The sequence below is a fragment of the Corvus moneduloides genome, chromosome 14 (assembly GCF_009650955.1).
Source record: "Corvus moneduloides isolate bCorMon1 chromosome 14, bCorMon1.pri, whole genome shotgun sequence".
In the NCBI taxonomy this organism is placed as follows: domain Eukaryota; kingdom Metazoa; phylum Chordata; class Aves; order Passeriformes; family Corvidae; genus Corvus; species Corvus moneduloides.
Window position 1 is genome coordinate 7,076,433 of NC_045489.1, and position 19,614 is coordinate 7,096,046.

The window sequence follows — 19,614 nt, forward strand, 5'->3', positions numbered from 1 at the left end:
TGGAAAGTCTCTCTGAGATCGAGTCCAACCTGTGGCCCAACATCACCTTGTCAACCAAACCGTGGCACTCAGTGCCACATCCAGTCTTTCCTTAAACACCTGCAGGAATGGTGACTCCACCACCTCCCTGGGCAGCCTGTTCCAGGGTCTAATCACCCCTTCTGTGAAGGAATTCCTCCTGATGTCCAACCTAAACCTCCCCTGGTACAGCTCAAGGCCATGTCCCTGTGTCCTGCCACTGGTTGCCTGGGAGAAGAGCCCAACTTGCACCTGGCTACAACCTCCTTTCAGGTAATTTTAGAGAGAAATAAGGTCCTCCCTGAGCGTCCTCTTCAAGGTGTCCTGCTCCGGTGGGCCTGGCAGCCACCACTGATAACAAACAGATAAGGGGAAGGAGACTGAGGAAGTATTTAGCACTATGTCCGCTCATGAATGCTTGTTTGCTTCCAGGAGTAAATCCAAAACACACAAAAGCAGCACTGTCAACATAAATCTTATTTTAAAAAAATAAAGAAACTGATAATATTTTCCAATGCTTTTAAATTCAAAGGCTTTTTCCACATATTTTTTTGCCATTCATTTCAACAGCAGGTAGAATCAGTTTCAGTTCTCACTCAGCTTTTGTGAAGCACTTGGACAATACTATTGTTGCACAACATCACAGGTGAATTCTAATGTCCCATTACAGAGCATTATGAAATATGAATGTTGGTAAAGATACCATTGCCCATTTTGATCAGAATAATCAGAGATGTAAACTCATTTAATTCAGGCATGTACTCATCCCTTTTGTCACCAGAAAAAGCCCAACACCTGCACACAGGACCTACAAAGTCTCTATATTGGCTTTAGAAAGAAGTTTGTCTTTTAAAAAAACTTTTGCAGGTATTTTTCAAATAACATTATCTCATTATTTGATTCTATTGAACCAAAAGTGTGTTCAAGTTGAAAGTTGAAAAGCAGCTCATTTTGAAAGAGAATCCCGTCAAACTTGGAGACTCCATTCCATTATCCAAGCCCTCCGTAAGTTGTGCATGTGTGAGTGTATCTTTGATCAAAGTTTCTGAATTTTAGCTATCATAGCAGAAATGCCAGGAGGGATAAACAGATAAATATTTTTACACAAATGATTAGTACACATGAATGGAGCCACACTGAAACAAATGGGATTTGAATCTCTATAGATAAGATAAAAAGGCACATACTGTATTTTTGTACCACTGCATGTTAGTCTGGAAAGATAACTCCTGGACAGGAATGGATTGCAAAGGCCTGAATGGAAACTGAACTATTGGTAGAAGATGCCACCTAACACCGCCAGGTCCTGGCACCGGGAACTCGATGAGGCCACCTATGCATTGCTCTCATGTCAACCAGATGAGGTCAGAGACTCCCTTCTGCCTCCAGCTGACCTCAGCCAATTCCAGCTGGCAACCCAGCGGCCCCATGTCCTGCAGCCTCCTTGACTGGCTGTATGAAATGCTAAACAATTACAAGTTCATATCCTCACCTTTTTTTTTTTTTTTTTTTTTATTCCAGATCACCAGATACCTAAAAGCCACTTCTTTCCCGTCCAAACATAGTATTTAAAGGTCAAGATGAAACTCTTGTTTCCCATATCACAGATTGACCTTTCCAAGGGCAGTAGCAGGCAAAGTTCATTTAGTCTCCCTCTTTCTCTCTTGAGGATCTTGTTTTTTGGATCCTGCTCCAGCTGGACACTGCAAGAGCTAAAGTCTAGCAAGCTTCTAGGCACAGTACAAGACATTTATTTAGTTTAATGAGACACTTTTTATTCCTGAAATTACAGACACCATGGTTGCTTACATGCATGAATGCAGCTAGAGTGGCTTTTACTGCTCCTCTGTACAATTTGTGTTTGCAATGCTGACTACCTGGCAGCTATGGCGGTGGACATTCATCACCTCTATAGAGTTTAAACTTTTCTTGGTTTTTGATTGAAAATACACTCATCTACATTTCTTCAACCGCAATAGTTAAAGAAATTGTCTTTATGGGGCAATTAATCACAACAGCTACAGCAGGTTAAGCTCTCCTATAATTAAATATTTTGAAATAATTTCTGTGTAGATATTCTATCCCACAGTAAAAAGGAACAGAATTCTGGATTAATAATTTTTGAACCAAACAGATCAGTGGTATTTTTTCCTGTTGCGCTGATAAAGTATTATTTTTCTGTTTCTTGTCCTAAGCTGTTGCTTCTAACAGGATTTTAGCACTAACAGGTCATTTCTTAACACTTTTATATTGCTTCATCTTAATTTTTCTCACCTAGCTGCTTTCTGCCCTGAACAAGTAATACACCTGTGAGACAGAAGCCATGCTGCTTTAGGCACCGAAGGTACTCAGCTTTGGCACCGATTAGCCACCTGAATTTGGGGCACACTGGATACATTTGTCAGAAATTATCTACTTAAAATCTGGATCAACAGCTAAACCCTTCAAACCTTCCTCTGCTGCTGTGACTCCCTATCTTGGTCATGTAATACAGCTGCCTGGATGACTTTCCTGCTTAATTTTAAATGCTTCCAGCCAGAGCAGAATTGGTCACTGCTAAATCACTACCAAAATATAGATTAATCCATGCCATGAGCTGGGAGGTATGATCCCTAATACACAAAAAAAGGGGCTGCCACCAAAGCTAAGGGACTTGCTTGGCCCCACACTTGCTTGGCATTTTTCAGTACCACAGTGAGAATTCAGAAGGGTTTAGGTCTTAGCCAGCCATAGATCTGTGCCATCCCTTTCAGAAAGGTGAAATCCCAGGTTAACTTAAAGAATTTTGTGTGCAGCTGAACCTGCATGTGGAAGGTAAGAAATTGTGCTAAATAACAGCTCCTTCGCAGTTATATTCAAGATGGCAGAAGCTGAGCAAATTCAAGTCCTTTGATATTGTGTGCTGTATCACGGCAAAATATTCTCCCCTGTCAGCAGTTAGCTGCTCTTAAGCCAGACACTAGAAAAGGCCAGCCTGCTTCTGCCAGTGTGTCACACAGCCCCTTCTGGAAAAACAAAACAGAAAAAAAAACCCCAAACCAACGAACACAAACAAACCCTCCAAACCAGTATTTTCCAGGATATTGCTTAGCAGGACCTTTTTTCTTTTTTCTATTTTGTAACTACACTACAAACTTCCACTCACCCTTAAAGATTTCTGCCCCTTTCACTTGTTCCATCTCCTTTCTGCAATGATTCCACTCAGGAGTTTGGGAGCCTGATCCAAAATTTGCCCTTTTGCTGCTTTTCAGGAGTCTGGGTTTGCAGATGGGAGGACAGTAATGGAAGCTGAGGAGGAAACCCTGGTTACTGTGAGCCATCAGACTTTTTGTAAGTCTCTGGTGGAAATGTGCACCTGAATTTCTTTTCACCGGCTTCAGCAAATTCAGGAATTCCATTTTCAGCTAAAATATAAGGAACAGACTATGGATACATGCCCTGACTGCAGCACGTTTTTCTGCTGATTTATTGACTGTGCATAAATACAGCACTATAAATGTCATATTTAACTACAAAAAAAAAGAGAGCTGTATGCTCAGGAAGATAATTCAGGGCAGCTCTGAGGATTTTCATCTGTCTTCCATGTACTTCAGAAAAAGCAGCCACTTAGCAAAGGGGCAGAGTCCAGCCATCCTGATTTTTTCCCCTTCTCCCTCAGACGTGTTAACCCTTTGCTGTGCACAGTTCAGCAAGGTTTCCTCTTCCTGCAGGGTTTTTATGCAAGCACAGTTAATATGCCCGCAGTCCAAAGGTGAAAGCCAGATACCCAGCCCGTGTAATAGCAGATATGGTTTAATTTCCATTTTGCTTTAAAGACCAATGAGAAGAGGATGAGGAAGTGATTGGTTGCCTAAGATGGGGGATCGTTTTGCAATACTGGTAGATAAGCAAAATTCTGACAAAATGTCTCCGAGGAGACATAAAATTAACCCACGAAGCAGCACTTTGAACAGCAAAGCAAGCCAGAACAGATTTCCAGACAGGCAAGGCTTTCCATATGAGAACAGGTTTCAAAGTCCAAGAGTCTCCAAAGAAGAAACAACATTCACAATAAAAGTTTGAAAAATATTCTGGCTGCTGAAAAAGAAACTGAAACCTTCTCCAGTTTAGCAAACTGGAGAACTGAGTTACTCTAAACCTGAAGATAAGAAAGAAATTAAAATTGTGCACATGCCTATGAAAGGAGATACAAAACTGAAAGTGTGTGCTTCAGCCTAATGCATGTTTGTGATCCAACACCAAATAACATCAGATTAATGGCCCCAGCCCCAAGCCCCCGTATGTCCTGCCAAGGTCTCCCCACAGAAAGATTTATCATCTCTCGCTTATAAAAACAGGGAGAAAACAGAGCTTGTTCTGAGGGGTAAGAGAAAGGGAGAGGGATTTGTGGCTGAGACAGGAGCCTTGCACCAGGCAGTCACAGCCACGGGAAGCAGGGGCTCACAAGCTGGGGATGCTCCGACTGTAGGTGCATTTGAATTGACAGCCAGCCAAGAACTGCATGAAATTCCCCGTTACTTCCTTTTACTGGTCTTATGCTAACTGTTGCTAAGCTGTACCTGGGAATCAAGCCAAATCAGCTTGGGATCTTTGGATGAAAGGCATTAAAAAAAGCCCAAAACCTAGAGTATTACCAATGTGGAAAGCAACAATATGAATTAAATAAATGCGCAAAGTGGCAGGATTTGGATTTTATTACATTCTACAGTGTAAAACATGAAGACAGACTAAAAAATTGCCACTTCTGAGGAAAACTACATCCTTCTGCCTGGGTTCCTGTGAGGAAGAGTCATAAAAGCAGCATATCGTTACCAGAACTGAAACCTGAAAATACATATGTTTAAATAGACTAGAGCCAACAGGGACTGGTTAGGAGAGTCATTTTCCCAGGCTATGTTACGCAGATTTGTGCCACCAAGTGAGAAGTTCACATTGCTTCATCTATTACCTATCAGCATTTACTTTATGGCAAAGAATATTCATGGGCTGGGACCTGCTCTGAACTGACAGGATTTATCAAAGCAAAAGCCACATTTGGCTGTTTCATTTCTGGACACAGTTATGATTTTTTACTATGTATATGGCTTGCCTGCAACAGAAATTCTCCCTTGCAGAGTTCAAAGTATCTCCCGCAGAGAAAGTTTAGCTAACCTGACTGCACTCCACATGCTGCCTGTGCCTGATCCAAAGCAGACCAGACCCTGCTGGAAGCCTTGGGGACCCTCAGCCCTCTGATTTCAGCTCAGCAAGTCACCTTTCACCCCTCACCATCATTTCACTGCACTCGGAACATGCACTGTCCCTCACTGGCATGGCACCTTTTGTCTTAAAATAAAACTTAGGGGCAGTCTCCAAAATATTGATGGACACCATTCCATGGGATGTTAACTCTGTGCTGAGGGCACCTAAAGTAACTTACTGGTCCCAAACAGGAAATATTACTATAATTTAGGGATGAATATTAACATTTCCAACATATCCTTAACAGATCATCATCATCATCTTACTGAAACCAAACACTTCCATGACATGAATATGTTTATCATGATTTAGTTCTCCCAAAACACCCAAAATTATACAGAAAACACTGTGCCATAAAAGCATTGCATTTTACCATAAGCAATTTTCATAAAATAATTTTTCCTGCATAGGAATCCCATATTTAATCCTAAAGACTATTTGTCATTAAAGAGAGTTACAAAAGCAGACAGAATGATCTACTTGGAACACAAGGCTTTAGTGGCACATGAGCTCTTGCTGGCTCTGTTACAGACCTTCACCAGCACTTTCCATGGGTACCTGGCCTTTCTACCTTGGTTTCCCCAGTTGCAGAAGTGCTTATTTTGTTGTTTTCACTAATTTTTTTTTTAAATCACTTAAAACCAGATCAAGCCCTCACTACAGAGGTAGAGGAATCAACCCTGCCCTGTAGCTCTTACCAGCTAATTTCAGCCATGATCTAATGAGTGGGTGGTAACAAGACAATAAGGCGGGACAGGAGCAAAAGGCCCAAGCCGCTCTGGGAGCTTAGCAAGAAACTCAGCAAAAAGCAAGTGCATGGGAAAATAAAACAAAGATATTTTCATTCTTTAATTTTTTTTTTTTTAGATAGATAATGAAGAAGAGAAAGTGAAAACTCATCTCCTGAGGTATCTGGTAAGTGTTTGGAAGAAACAAGTTTCCAGGAAGACCTTAGGCAGGGACACAACCTCATCTTGTGAGAGCAGCTCTCTGTGTAGGAGCATGGAAAGAGGAGACAGTGCAGGGCAGCAGTATTGCCAGCAGCACACAGCAGATGGGAAATCCAAAGAACTGAGACACAGCAGGAAGCAAGAAGTAGGTGTGCTCTTGAAGAGTCAGCTCGAATGTGACAAGGTAGGAAAAAAGGGCACAAGGTGGAAGAGCTTTGTGACTTTGCCAGACTGAAAGGACAGGAAGGTGTTCCCTGAAGATGGTTGTGCTCAGATCTGGAGACATTTGCATTTGCCTCTCTCAGATGGAGTATTTGTGCCAGATAGGAACACAGAAACTTAAAATTAAAATGTACTCTCTTTTACTCCACTGTCACTTCATATTTGGACACAATAGAAGATATTGTGCTTATTCTGGACTAAGTAGAATAAAACAGCCCCACTCTCTGTGGAGCTGCTTTCTGTGTCCTCTTAGTGCTGCTGACCTTGCTCACTACAGACTGAATTACTGAACTTCCGGAACTCTCAGGTCCCAGTTTTGTCACTTCCTTGCACTCACTCGATTTTTGTGTATTAAGTTGGAAGGTTTGTTGGCAACAAAGGAGAACTTCAAACCCAGACACTTCTGTTTACTTGCTGCATTCTCTTACCTAGTTTTGAATATGAACACAATCTCAAACTGGAGAGGGTTACAACAAAGTTTTCTCTCCTTTCAGAAGCCTTTGGTACTTTCCAAGAGCCAAAAGCTAATTATTTTGGTACTTTCCAAGAGTCAAAAGCTAATTATTTTGGCACAAAGAAGCACCAAAGAATCTTTTAACCATGGCATTCCTGTATAGGGTTTATGCAACAGTTTTGTCTGAAAGGAGAAAAAAAGAGAGGAGTAATAAAAAGCCCACATTTATCTTTTTTCAGATACAGAACAGTTTCACTGGAGGAAGAAATGAAATAGACAAAGGCTCTTCAGGTTGGAAAAAAAAGATGACTGCAGAGGGAAATGATGGCAGTGTGTAAAACGCTGAATGGAGAAGGTAAATGCAGAGTAATTGTTCACTTTCTCTTGCAGTACAAAAGCTGAGGGGGCATCCAACAAAGACGTTTAGCAGCAGGTTTAAAACAAACACACCCAAAAGGAAGTACTCTTTCCTAGCATCCGTAATTGCATTGTGGCAGTCAGTGCCTCAGGAGGTTGTGGAGACTGAAAATGGGTTTTAAAAGGCATTAAACAAATTCATGTGGGATCAACAGCAAATAAACACTGTAGCTTTGGTGAAACTTTTGTGTTTTCAAACCCTTACCCAGAGCTGGGAGGAGGCACCAAGTCAAGATGATTCGGTATGTGGGCTTTTCCTTCCTCCCTGAGTGCTGCTGGCTGTTCCTGGAAACAGCGTGGCAGTTCCTGTTGTTCTGTGCTGAGCCGTGAGCCCGGGTGTTGCACATCACTAAGGAGCAGAAAACGTTCTCTGCATTCTCCTGCCCGACTCTGTCTTCCAGCAGACTTCCTCAGAGGGCAGGAGATGCTTCTGGGAGAGCTTTGCAATCCAACCCTCCCCCATTTTTCCCTAGAGCAACCACACTTATAATTGTGCAGAGAGAGAATATTGCATTACCTCGGGTTAAACCAAGGAAAATTTCGATCCTATGTTTTGGCATTTAATTGTAGCATTTAGCTCATATTTAAAGGGTAAAAAATGTAGCTGCCCTCATTATTGGTCAAAATGCTCATCAGTCCCCAATAATAATTCAGGACTTTCTACAAAAAAAGAAAGACAAAGCAACCAAACAACTGGTCTCCACAGACAAGTGAAAGTAACAATTTACCTAAGACAGCAAGGAAAACCGAACAAACAAAAAGAAAAACCAGAAACTCCACCCTGAAGTCACTCAGTTTAATTTTTAAAAAATAATATCTGCAATAAAAGATTTTATATTCAACATTCATATAAAGGACAAAAATTTCCAATTATGATTATGCTCACCCTTTTATTAAAAATAAAAGGCTGTAATAATGCCAGTTCTCATCCAAACATTTTCAAACTTCAATTATTCCCTATTCAGCTAAACCCATTGTGTTTGCAAGGAAAATCCAACTGAACTGGGAGTTTGTGCCAGTCCTTTCCCATGTCCCAACATGCTCATTTGTCACCCCAACACTTCTGCAGCCTTGCACAACACACACTCTACATCACCACTGAGCCAGGGACAGGCAGCTTGTCCCTCATCCCCAGCCCCACGCTCCTGCCACCCCCTGCCATCTCCCTGTGCAAACGCCCCTTTCCTCCCAGCACACACATCCTGCTCCCTCATTTTACCATCTAGCAGAAAAGCAGAAGAGAGGAGAAGGCAGCAGATAAGGAGGAAGGAAAAAGGACACGGTGGGTGATCAGTGCGGGGTATAGACCTTACATATATATATTTTTACAAGAAATGAAATTAAAAATTCAAGGGGGAAGACCACAAAAGCCTAGTGACAGTCTGGCACAGTGGAAATCTGTGATAAGCTACTGGTGAATCAAGGTTCCCACAGCACTTGTATTATCAGCTTAGGAACATATTAAATCGAAAAATAGAGGCAAATGGTACACTTGCACTAAGGCAGAGGGGTCCTGAGTTGTTCAGCACCCCTGCTGCTGTGGGTCTTCTGGGAAGGGAGTCACTGAGACTGGACAGTGCCCCTCAGGGGTTTGTATCTCAATGCAATGCCTTGGGGTTTCCAGCTAAGTGCTCAATAAGCCTTTTCCGTTCTCCAGTTACTCAGGTCTTCTCAGTGCTCACACAGTAAGGAACACTAACAACGAGGAAAATAAAATGCAGGAAAATGGATGTATAGAGGAAAAATAAAGGAACAAACCTATGAAAAGTGGTTATGAAAAAACAAGTGTAGATCAGAAGGAAAACAAGCAAAGAGAGAAGCACAGTTCTATACGGTTCCTGTTGTTCTTTAGGAGGAGCCACCATGATGCAAAATACATAACTTAATGCATTGAAATCATAAATTACTCTTTGATACACATAACAGGAGCTTACCTGAATCATGTCCCAGGCAAACAATCACCTGATAAAGCTAAAATCACCATAAAAATAGAAGTTACCTTTTTTGAAAAATTCATAAATTAGCACTAAAGACAGTATTTAGTCATCAAACTGCTTAAAAAACCAGAACAGTATATTACATCTTAGTGTATCAAGGCAGAGTATTCAGAATGGTGGCAACAAAGGAAAATTAGCCTCAGCTTTCCAAAGGGACTTTCAGTGAAACACAGACATTTCAGTTAATGGGCTTTGACTGTGGGTATTTTCGCTCTAGGCAGTTTCGCTTGGTGCACTTTGAGCTTAATTCTCTGAGGTATCAATCACTTGAAACTCCAGATGAACTCAGGAAGATCAGCAGCTGATGCTAGTCAGAGGCAGGCCCAGCTATCCCAAAATGGTTAATCAAAGAGGCATTAAAAAATGTGAATCCAGCAAAGTTATGGCAACCAGTAGTTTGTGTACTAAGAGGGCAGCAGGACCCTAAATCTGAGGATATTGCCTGTCATTATGGCAGAGCAAAAATCAGAAAATAGACTTTTGTCTGATAGTGATATCCAAACATATTCTTTTCCAAATGCAGCACAAGCTGCAACATGCAGCACTCCTGCCGGAGGAAGGGTAGTCCCTGGGCCTGAGGAGCAAACAGGACAGCACCTGTAGCCATGTGGGTTGTGACTCCTACAGAGAATGCAGTTAGGGCCGGTGCATTCCTTGCTAATTAAATACAGTCCTAGGCTGCTAGCCAATTACCCCTGCAACCCTCACAGGGCCACGTTTGCAAAGCTCTGGTCAAATAAGGGATATGTGGAGCACTTGAAAGGTAAGTAAACTCAAATTTAAAGCCTTGCTGCATATCAGATACAACCATAATATTTTTCTTACTTGTTTACTATTTTCAAGCAAAAGCAGCAAAGTCTGGACTCTTAACTTCTCATTGCTTGCAGAGACTCAGAAAGCTCTTCCATGAACCCTTTGCCTCCAGGCTCTGGGACTGGCACATCCACAGCACCCCCAGCTCCCTGGAGCTGGTGATGTGGCAAACAGGAAGGGCAATAAAATGAGGTAGGGCAGTGCTGCAGCAATGCCATGGAAAAGTGCTGTATTTGCTGTGAGTGTAACATGAAGACTCCTGCAGTCAGTGCAGCTCTTTGTTAAAGTACAAAATAAGAATCTTATCTTTTCTAAAGCTTTCCTTGAAACACTATACAGAGCTGCCTGTGTGCAAGCTTTATCCTCAGCTGCTCCTTTCCCAGTAGATAGGCAAAAGAGTGCAATCTGATTTCAGAGGCCAGGGTTACACTCTGCCCTCTGCCTCCAAATAGAGCTTTTCCTTAACACCATTAAAACAAAACCAGCTCATCTAAGAAATGGGACTCTGCAGACAGTGGACTTTAGGGGTTCGGTGGCAGTTCTTTCTCACTGAGGCTTGTTTTCTGGTCAGAGCCTAATCATGAGTTTTCCAGAGGTACAGAACATACACATAACTCAGCAAGGCAGCTGGCAGTGGCCACATCCTTCCAAAATCCAGTGATGAGGATTTAAACAAGCTTGGTAAAAATCTTCATTTTGTGATTACTCTGCAACCAAGAAAGCAGCTGGGAGTGATTCTGTCACTACCAGGTCTTCCCACACATCCTGCTTCATCTTAATTTTTATTCATTGGAACATGCAAATTTCCTGTGACATGGGCTGGAAATTGCTTCTATTGCATTTCCAAAAAACATCAGAGGATTTCAGCATCAGTCACTGTGTCACACAGGCCATAAAACAAATTTTAATGGACAATAGTGGAAAAAAATTCCTGAACCAAGAACTAGCAAAACAAACACAGAAAAACTCAGTTCTCCCTCTGGAAACACTGTTGTTTACTGCTGTCAAGGTCAATGAAACTATAAGCAAACTGTTACAGCAAGCCCCACAGACTTATGTGTGCTAATATTCTACATTGTTAGTGCAGAAGTATTTTAAGAACAGTTAAAATCAGAAGTAGTTAAGCCTCAAATACAGCAGCTGAACAAAAACTCTGTTGGCTTGAATGACATTGAGGCCAATCTGCTGCCTCTCTAAAAGAGTCCCTTCCTTTTTGAACCTTGGGGAGAGAGGCATAAACAGGTCAGTTTTTGCAAACAAAGTAAGGAAAGTATGAATTTCTGGCCTCAAAGGCTAGGGACTCTTTCCTACTCCCTCAAGGGGACCCAAAATTTATCCAGCTCCTTAAGCCTTTCCAGATGCCTTCCCCAGAATCCTGCAGAGAAAGGAAAGAAAGTCCTGTAAAAACCAAGTATTGCCATGCTGGAAGAAGCTCTCCAGATGAGCCCAGATCTGGTCTAGGATCACACAAAATTGAAACACTTCTATCAGCCATGGTTATGGGCATGTCATACATCTCTTGTAATAATTAAGTTATTAGTCTGTGTGAAAATGGAGCCTTTTGTATCCCAGAAAAAAACTAAAGCAGGGAGCATAACCAACCAGCAAGACTGAGCAACAGAGATACTCTCCTTGTAGACACTCTCAACTTGTGTAGTTGCCAATATTTTAGTTTAGTGACAAATATTAGTCCCAGCTGTTTACAGTCATATAAACCAACTCACATCCAACATGCTTCACATGGTGTCAATATTTTATTCTCATTCGCTGAGGAAGAAGTCAGTGTCTAATCAGTAGGAGCCAAAGGCACTTTTGTCGTAAAAATCACCTTGACTGCTGCATGCCCCCTTTTCTTCACCACCCAGCAGAATTTTGACTGTGGTAACAAGTTTGGTTTGCTTTGTGGTTGGTTTTTTTTTTTTTTTTTTTTTTTTAACTGCACGCTTTCTGCCTTTTTAATCTAGGGTAGCATTTGCAGTCTGGTCTTAAATGACTTAGGGCAATACAGGGAATAAAAGGCAGAAATGAGAGCAGAACCTCCATTTCCTTACTTAAAATTATGAGTTTTACCACTCTCCAGTGCTGCCTCCCTCACTGAAATAGTAAAGTATAAATGCAGGCAATTATGGTGTTCAGATTATATGATCCCAGCCTTTCTCTTTTGTTGTTGCTCATTCATCCTTTTTATGTAACTGTTGCTTTAGCTGTGAAACCCATAAAGGTCGACTTGACCCTAAATTGTATCACTGGGAAGAGTTATCAAAGTTATGGACAAAGCATACAAGGTTGCCATGCATTTTCTTGATTTTCTTGTGAGAAAATAAGTTGGTAACTTTATTCGAAACACAACTGCTTCAGTGAAAATACTTCTGTAATCGAATTTACTGCCTAAGATTGGGCCTGCAATAGGAGGAAGCTGTAAATGAATGGCACAGTCTTGCTAATGACTGTGTAGAGGGCAGAAAAAAGGTCAGACAGCAGTGCTGTTGTTTTCAATAAATTCCATGGATCTATTTTTTATCTCCTTTTGCTATAATTTCAGTGGTATAACTTTATCAACTTTTATCCTAATATAATCCAAAGTATTCCAACTGTACATTGTTTCTCTTAGTAAAATATTTCTTGTGAGTGTAATAAGGCTTTGGTGAATTTATCAGTATTACTACAAAAAGTATAAAGAAAACTGAAAGTAAGAGTACACCACTGCAATATGTATGTGGTCTATACTGAACTGTGCTATTAGTTTTGTATTGGAGAAAGAATGCACTAGGCCAGAAGTTTTATGAGGATCTGTGCTTCCCTTATGCTGGGAACACCTTTCCCAGCTAAAGCCAACTTTTACTGTAATGAAATGCTTCAAGCAATCAATAATTTTCTCAAAATTTCATTTTAGAGGAAAACTTCTGAGATCATCTGGTGTCTTGTTTCAATATTTTCTCTCCAAAATAATTTTCCTGTGACAAGTAGCACAGTGCCTATAAAGCAGGGGGTACACCATGCTGCAGTTCAGGGGATTCTGAATTAGAGCCCATGTTTCAGTCTAACCATCACACCTTTATTTTCTGAATGCTGCAATTTTACCCAAGCTAACAAATTAAACTTCACAAAACTGGTGAAAGATCATGGTGCTGTTTCCTGCTTTCTTCCACGTCTCCCTGGAGCGAGGTGAGTGCAGTCCTGCAAGGAGAACGCGGCAGGAAAGTTGTTTTGAGGCTTGCTCTCCATGCAGGTTTGTAGCTCCAACTGGTGTCACTCGCTGTCCCCACTCTCGCTCCCGCGCTGGCGTCTGGCTGGGCTGCGCTGCTCGGGCCCAGCTGAGGGGGAGGTGGGAAGAGCACATGGAACGGCAGTGGGAAGGCGAAGGTAGTGGGGAGAGCTGGTGGTGCCACAGCAGGCAGTGCCCACAGAAACCTCCCCGAGGCTCCACAGCCCCGGCTGAGCAATGCCTGGCTCTGAGTGTGGCAGAACATTTTGAAAGAAAGGTTACAGGCTTCGAACAGACAAAGATTATGTCCCCACCAGGTTGTGGCCAGGTGTCATTTAGACTCCTTACAACAAGCCATCACCCCTGAGCTGAGCCATCCCTTGGGCTGCACTCAGACCAGGTAGGTGCTGCAGGTCTGCCTTGAAACCCCAGGTTATGCAGCAATTCTCCTACCAGTGCCAAAGGAAATCTGGAAACTTCATTTCTACCCTTGTCCCCACTGACATTTTCATGACTTTCAAGAGGGAGATTATATCTGAGAACTGGTTATTACATGGGGGGGAAAAAAAGCAAATTGATTTAAAATAAATTTTGTTATGTTTGCATTTCAGAATAAATGTAAATTTGCACCAGAATTGATGTAGAATGAGACTTATGAATGTGTTGGTACAAGGCTGCACATGAGGTAGTCACAGATGATTGATACAATGACTGATACTATAATTTAGCTTTTTATGCAGTTTAAATGAGCACTCAATTCTGTACCCTTTAATCACAAAGTGGCATTTCATCTCAGGAGTAGCCAGCTGTAGTTCAATAAAAGAAAGGCTGCCCAACAGGAATAGGCAAAGTAGGCTGAGGCCTCCAAAAGAACACAGATCAAAAACATTATTTGAAAAATGAAATATTAATACAGGCAAGGTTTCCAACTAAATGTTTCCTTTGGTATTTGTTCAAGTGAATATTATACCTCTAGTGGCAGCAGAAGTGAATTATTTAGCATAATAATGAAGGAAAATTCAGACTACAGTTAAGGAGTTTCTACATCTTGGCTATAGGTATGTACATACAAAAACGTGCATCATTTATGAAAAATGAAATCTTAAATCCTCCTGTATATAATTCACTCTGCTCAGAGCCTGAAAGTGGAGCAAGAGAGGATGAGCAGGCCTTTCCAAGTTAAATATGATGATTTGTCCAAGTAAAATGACAGAACTCAGGCTTCCACACAGAGCTGGAATGTGCCCATGGCTGGTGCTGAAGTGACCGGGTCTGGCCATTACCTCCCCTCAAAGGAGAGCTTGTCGTAAAAATGCTAATGTATGCCTGTCCCTGCAGGCATGAGGGAAGGCAAAGTGCACGCTCCAGCTGTTCCAAGACAGGGGCACTCTGCAGGCCTGGGTTAGGCTGCGACAGTGCTGGGAGTCAGGCTGTGGACACGTCTCCTCCCAAATCCAGCTCTGTTGACAGCACAGTCCTCCCCCACTCTGCCCAGAGGCTGGTGAGCATTGCCCAGCAATAGGTTACCACCCCTCTGATCTGGATATACTTGTTTGAACACTCCCTAACCTATTTCAGTGAAAATCAGCTGGCCAGCAAACCCTTATTACTTAAAATGTTAGGCCATGGTTGCACAGACATTTTTTCTACCCTGCAAAGCAAGCCCCAGCCATTTCTACTCTGTTTCTTTGGCTCTGCTTTGGCTCTGCGTTCCTCACCCGATAGGTCTATGCCCTATTTTGTCTATTTTTATAAACTTAAGTAGTTGTTGTGGGGTTTTTTTTAAGTTGGATTCGCCCAACACTTCTCATTCATTAACTAAATGCTACAGTCAGTGCCAACACACCAGAGGAGATGGTGAGGGGTTGGAAAAAAATCACCAGAAGCTTCCCTACATCAAATTTGTCTTCAGATTAGATGTCTTGAGGAAACCATGGTCTGACACTCCTTAATCCTTTTCCATGTTTGGCCTTTGGTAAACTACATGACTGATTATTTTACAATCACAGCAAAAATGATCTTAACCTCTTCTTAGTGTGACCTCCTCCAGATCCACCAAACTCAGGAGAATCTCCACAATCAAAGGGGGTTTTGGCCTGGGCCTTCACGTAAGCAATTCAGGCTGTTCATGAGTGGTACCCTCCCATACACAGTTTGGAATATGCCCAAGGCAGGTTGCTTCTAATGCCTGGAGTCAAAGAGGTCACTGTAATACCAGATGGAGAAATAAACCCTAACCACTGTGTGTGCAAATCAGGCACAGGTAGGATCTGCATGTCCTCGTTGAGCCAGAGCAGGTAGATTATCTGCACTCTAAGCTTCTCAATCGTTGGTAGCAGCAAAGCCCAAATCCAGAAGCATTTTGAATTTCCAGGTCAGAGATCAACTCCAGCCCAGTTGCCTCCCAGGTCTCTCTTTTCTGCAGCGTGTTTGCAACATGTCAAAGACTGCACAAACTAAACACAAGACCATCTGCTTAGCAGCAATAGCAGCTCCTTGTCCTCAGCTTCTAGCCTTTTAAAATCCCTTGTCTTGCTCCTGCTGACCATACTAAGGACCGAGTTCAGCAGGAAGGACAAGTGCTCTCCAGAGTAATTCCCAGCAGAACTCCATGAGGAAGCCTGGAGCCTGTCTTGGTGCCATGCTCAAGAAACACAGCATGCAGTGTGGAGAGCCCTTCAGAGAGTGGCTGGGATCAGAGAGGGAAGGACAAATCCAAATATCAGGGTAGGCATTTGCTGAGGCAATAGCAAAGCTGTCAGTGAGGCTGCCCTGCCTCCCCTCCCTACAGCTGCACAAAGACTCAATAAGTCACACACGGAGAACGCTTGAGCAGTAGAGGTGCAAAATGGAGCGTATCAACTGAAGCTTTTAATAAGATTTTGATAACAATGATTTTTATGTTAATCTCTAAAGAGTTTGGTTTTGTAACGTATAACTGATAAGCATATAATCTAGTTTTAATTTAATCTCTGCAGGTGTTTCCAATGGTAAATGTTAAATTTTTATTGCTTCCTTAGGCAGTAATAATAGGGGAAATGTCTGTAGGGCTCCCACCATCCATTTGTATGCAGATAGCATCATATTTTATAATAGCTGTAAATCTGACAGGATAGACTCTTACTGTTGAGATGTTATTATAAATATGTGTCAACACTGAATAAACATCTTTGAAAGGAAAATAAAATTGAGATGTTATTAGAAGTCTAATGAAACAACCATAACTGCTTATTTATAAGAGATGTATGCGCACATCCTTGGAAAAAAGTAGAGCCCATGCTGGGTTTGCAGCTTTGCAATGAGCAGGACATGGAGATTCTCAGCAGGGTCCTGCAGACAATGCAGAAATAGACCCTACACTTCATAAAGATGATGACTGTCTGTAAACCTCTAAATGTTTGTTCTCTCTGAGGTTTCAAAATTATTATAAATACCACAGTGTCTAAGACTCAATTATGGCTTTTTTTATATGGCTTAGAAGCACAGCATGTCAGGAACTCTCACATGAAGAACCATAAGACACCAAGTACAAGGAAGTGAACCCTGATGCCTGTCTAAAGTGTAATGCAAGCACATTTTGGGCAAAATTCACTCAGTACCAGACGTGAGAAGGACTTGATCCCTTAGATCATACACTTAGCCTTATTCACTGAGCATGCATGAAACCTGCCCTTGTTTACATTCAGTATTTTAAAGACAGTGACACTTTAGGACGTATTTTCCTCAAATAATTTTATCTGTTCTGCAGCAATGTGGCTCTCAGGCATGCTGTGCTCACCGTGCCCACAGGCACATCTCAGAGACCCAGCAGCACAGGCAGAGAGCTGAACTAAAAGATTCCTAAGATGGAATTGGCTTGGCTCCAGCCAGTGGGGAGCATGGGCAGAGAGAGCTTTGAGCTGTCTTTAACTCTCCCGTATAGGCATGCCCTGAAAGGGATTACACTTTAACAGAAGTCTAGATATTTCCTCAACGGTGCTTAGATATGTGGCTCCCAAGGTCCACATCATTAGTCATAAAAACAAACAGTCTAACCTCTGACACAAAAAATACACACGAGTACATCCAAGTCCCCAGTGACAGGGAATGGGAATACAGCTTGCTGCCACTGGAGGGGGGAAATTTGAAAACCTGCTACATAAGCAAGTTAAAAAAAACCCCAAAACAATTTTGCTTGCAAATTAAAGTTACAAGAACAGGTTGGACAATTTAGGTTGAAAAATTCTTGTTTCTGTTTTAAGTCAGAACATGTATGCTGCTTTAGGGTGCTAGTTTAAATGCAGTATTGTTTCTTCTGCTAGTCTTTAAAAGTGAAAAAAAATCTGTTATGGAGACTTTTTAATAAATTGGTATTAACTAGAAAGAAAACTCCAGTCACTTGCTACAGAAAGACAACATGAGTGCGAATGGCAAGGCAGATACATCACTCCCTTTCCTGAGTTACTTCAAAGCCAAAGAGGATCTGCCACATTGTGCCATGGAGAAGGGAACTGTCAAGAAAAACAAAACATCTAGTAAGAATTAAATGCATTATGAGCTATTGGTAAGATTCAGATATATAAAATATTTCGTTCTCTCATATCTGCTCACATGTTGTTTTCATATCAGACTTTGTAAACAAACAATTTGATCTGTGTGACTTCTTCAGACTGAGGATTCATTAAAGGAGGCCCCTCATGAAGTGTTTGCAGTCAGCCTCTGCAATTGCAGGGGCCAGCACACATGTGCCAATGTTCCAGGCCTACTGGGCTAGTGGTGAACACAGAACCCAAGTATGGTACCCTCTGTTTATAAATGCTATACCATGTCCTTATGCCACGGCAGATAAAGTGGAATATACTGCCAAGCCAAGTGTGTAAAATTACAAGAATCAGGCATAATGCTGTGTTTCTCACAACGTAAGAAAATCTTCTCCATGATAAATGAGTTGTGAATCTCCATATGAAGTATTTAAACAGATGGATAATCACCACAGCAACCAAAACCATCACAGAGTCATCCAGGAGCATTTCATCTCTGCACACTCCACAGTCAGGTTTCATGCTGTAAGGAGGCAATATTTTATGTAACAGAAGACTAGACAATGCTTTTAGGTAACTCACAGCGGTTTCTAAGGTAGGTAAAAAATCAGAGGACCAAATATAGGCTGCAGGAACAACATTTTTTTACACCTTGAATCATAGTTAAGGTGACCTGACAAACTTGTTGCAGATTCTTTGCTGCACCTTATGTCTCTGCTCCTTTGCATTTGTATTTGTTGTCTTCTTCATCCACATTTTGTCCTCTCATCTTTTCCCTGCTCTACCAGCATTATAACAAGGGATGTAACCTCAGTCTTCCTCTGATCCCAGAAATAATTATTTGGGCAGAATAAAGCAGCCCAAAAAGGAGAAAGCAAAAGAAACAATGACCTAACGGTAAAAGAGAGAAATTCCCACAGATCTGAGATAACTCCCAGTTACTGCCGCACAAGGCAGCAGCCTCCATCTCCCCTGGCGCACCTGAGCAGCCTTCCCAGAGCACCCGGCGTTGGGCATCCCTCTCCATCGTTTTCAATCGCCCGGAGGCAGCGAGCCTGGCTGCGAGGCACGGGAAGAGCAGCGAGACGGTGCCAAGCCAGGCTGGCTGCGTGACCCAAAACAAACAGCTCTGGGATGTTTCAGCACATGTCAGCGCTGGTTCAACAGCCATGGCACACACGTACCTTTAGGAATGTCTGGGGTGGGCAGAGTCTCTCCCAAGGGCACATTACTGCACAATTGTCAGGGATGAGGCTTTGTGCTCTCCGAGGCGTCAGCACCAGCAGCAAGGACAGAACACCACCGAGTCCTACTCGCACGCATACAAGTTTTCACATTTAATTGGAGTTAACGCAAGGCTTTTAAAAGTCACAAAATAACCTGGACACTAGCTGTAGTGGTCGATGCGTGGGAGAGGAAGGAGACCAGCACTATTCCTGATTTTCAACAGGTGGATGCAAACCTTATCAAACGTGTGACAGAAAAAAGTTGGATCCTGGGAAACTTACAGAGGCGGACATAAAACCTGCTTTTAGAGAGTCTGAACTTTCTTTGTAAATGAACTGGATGAACTGGAAAATACCAATTTGTCTAATTAATGTGCTTTTAAGCCTAGCCATTTTAGATTACGTTTTTATTTGATCATTCTGCTTGTTATTAATTTGAATATCTCTGAAGCATGTTTATGTCTGCTGCTTCTCCTGAGACAGGTTTCCAAAATCAGGAACACCCTCCATTGGATTAACTCTCAGTAAAATCGTAATAATTTCTGAACGTA

The 19,614-nt window shown here is 42.0% G+C and overlaps 1 long non-coding RNA gene across 1 annotated transcript; it reads left to right on the top strand.

The window, feature by feature from the left end:
* The first annotated feature begins 220 nt into the window (after nucleotides 1–220).
* Nucleotides 221–19,112, top strand: LOC116451208. Its single transcript, XR_004243126.1, has 3 exons — nucleotides 221–3,348; nucleotides 6,127–6,174; nucleotides 7,125–19,112. It is a non-coding gene; the product is annotated as an uncharacterized LOC116451208 (long non-coding RNA).
* The last annotated feature ends 502 nt before the right edge of the window (nucleotides 19,113–19,614 follow it).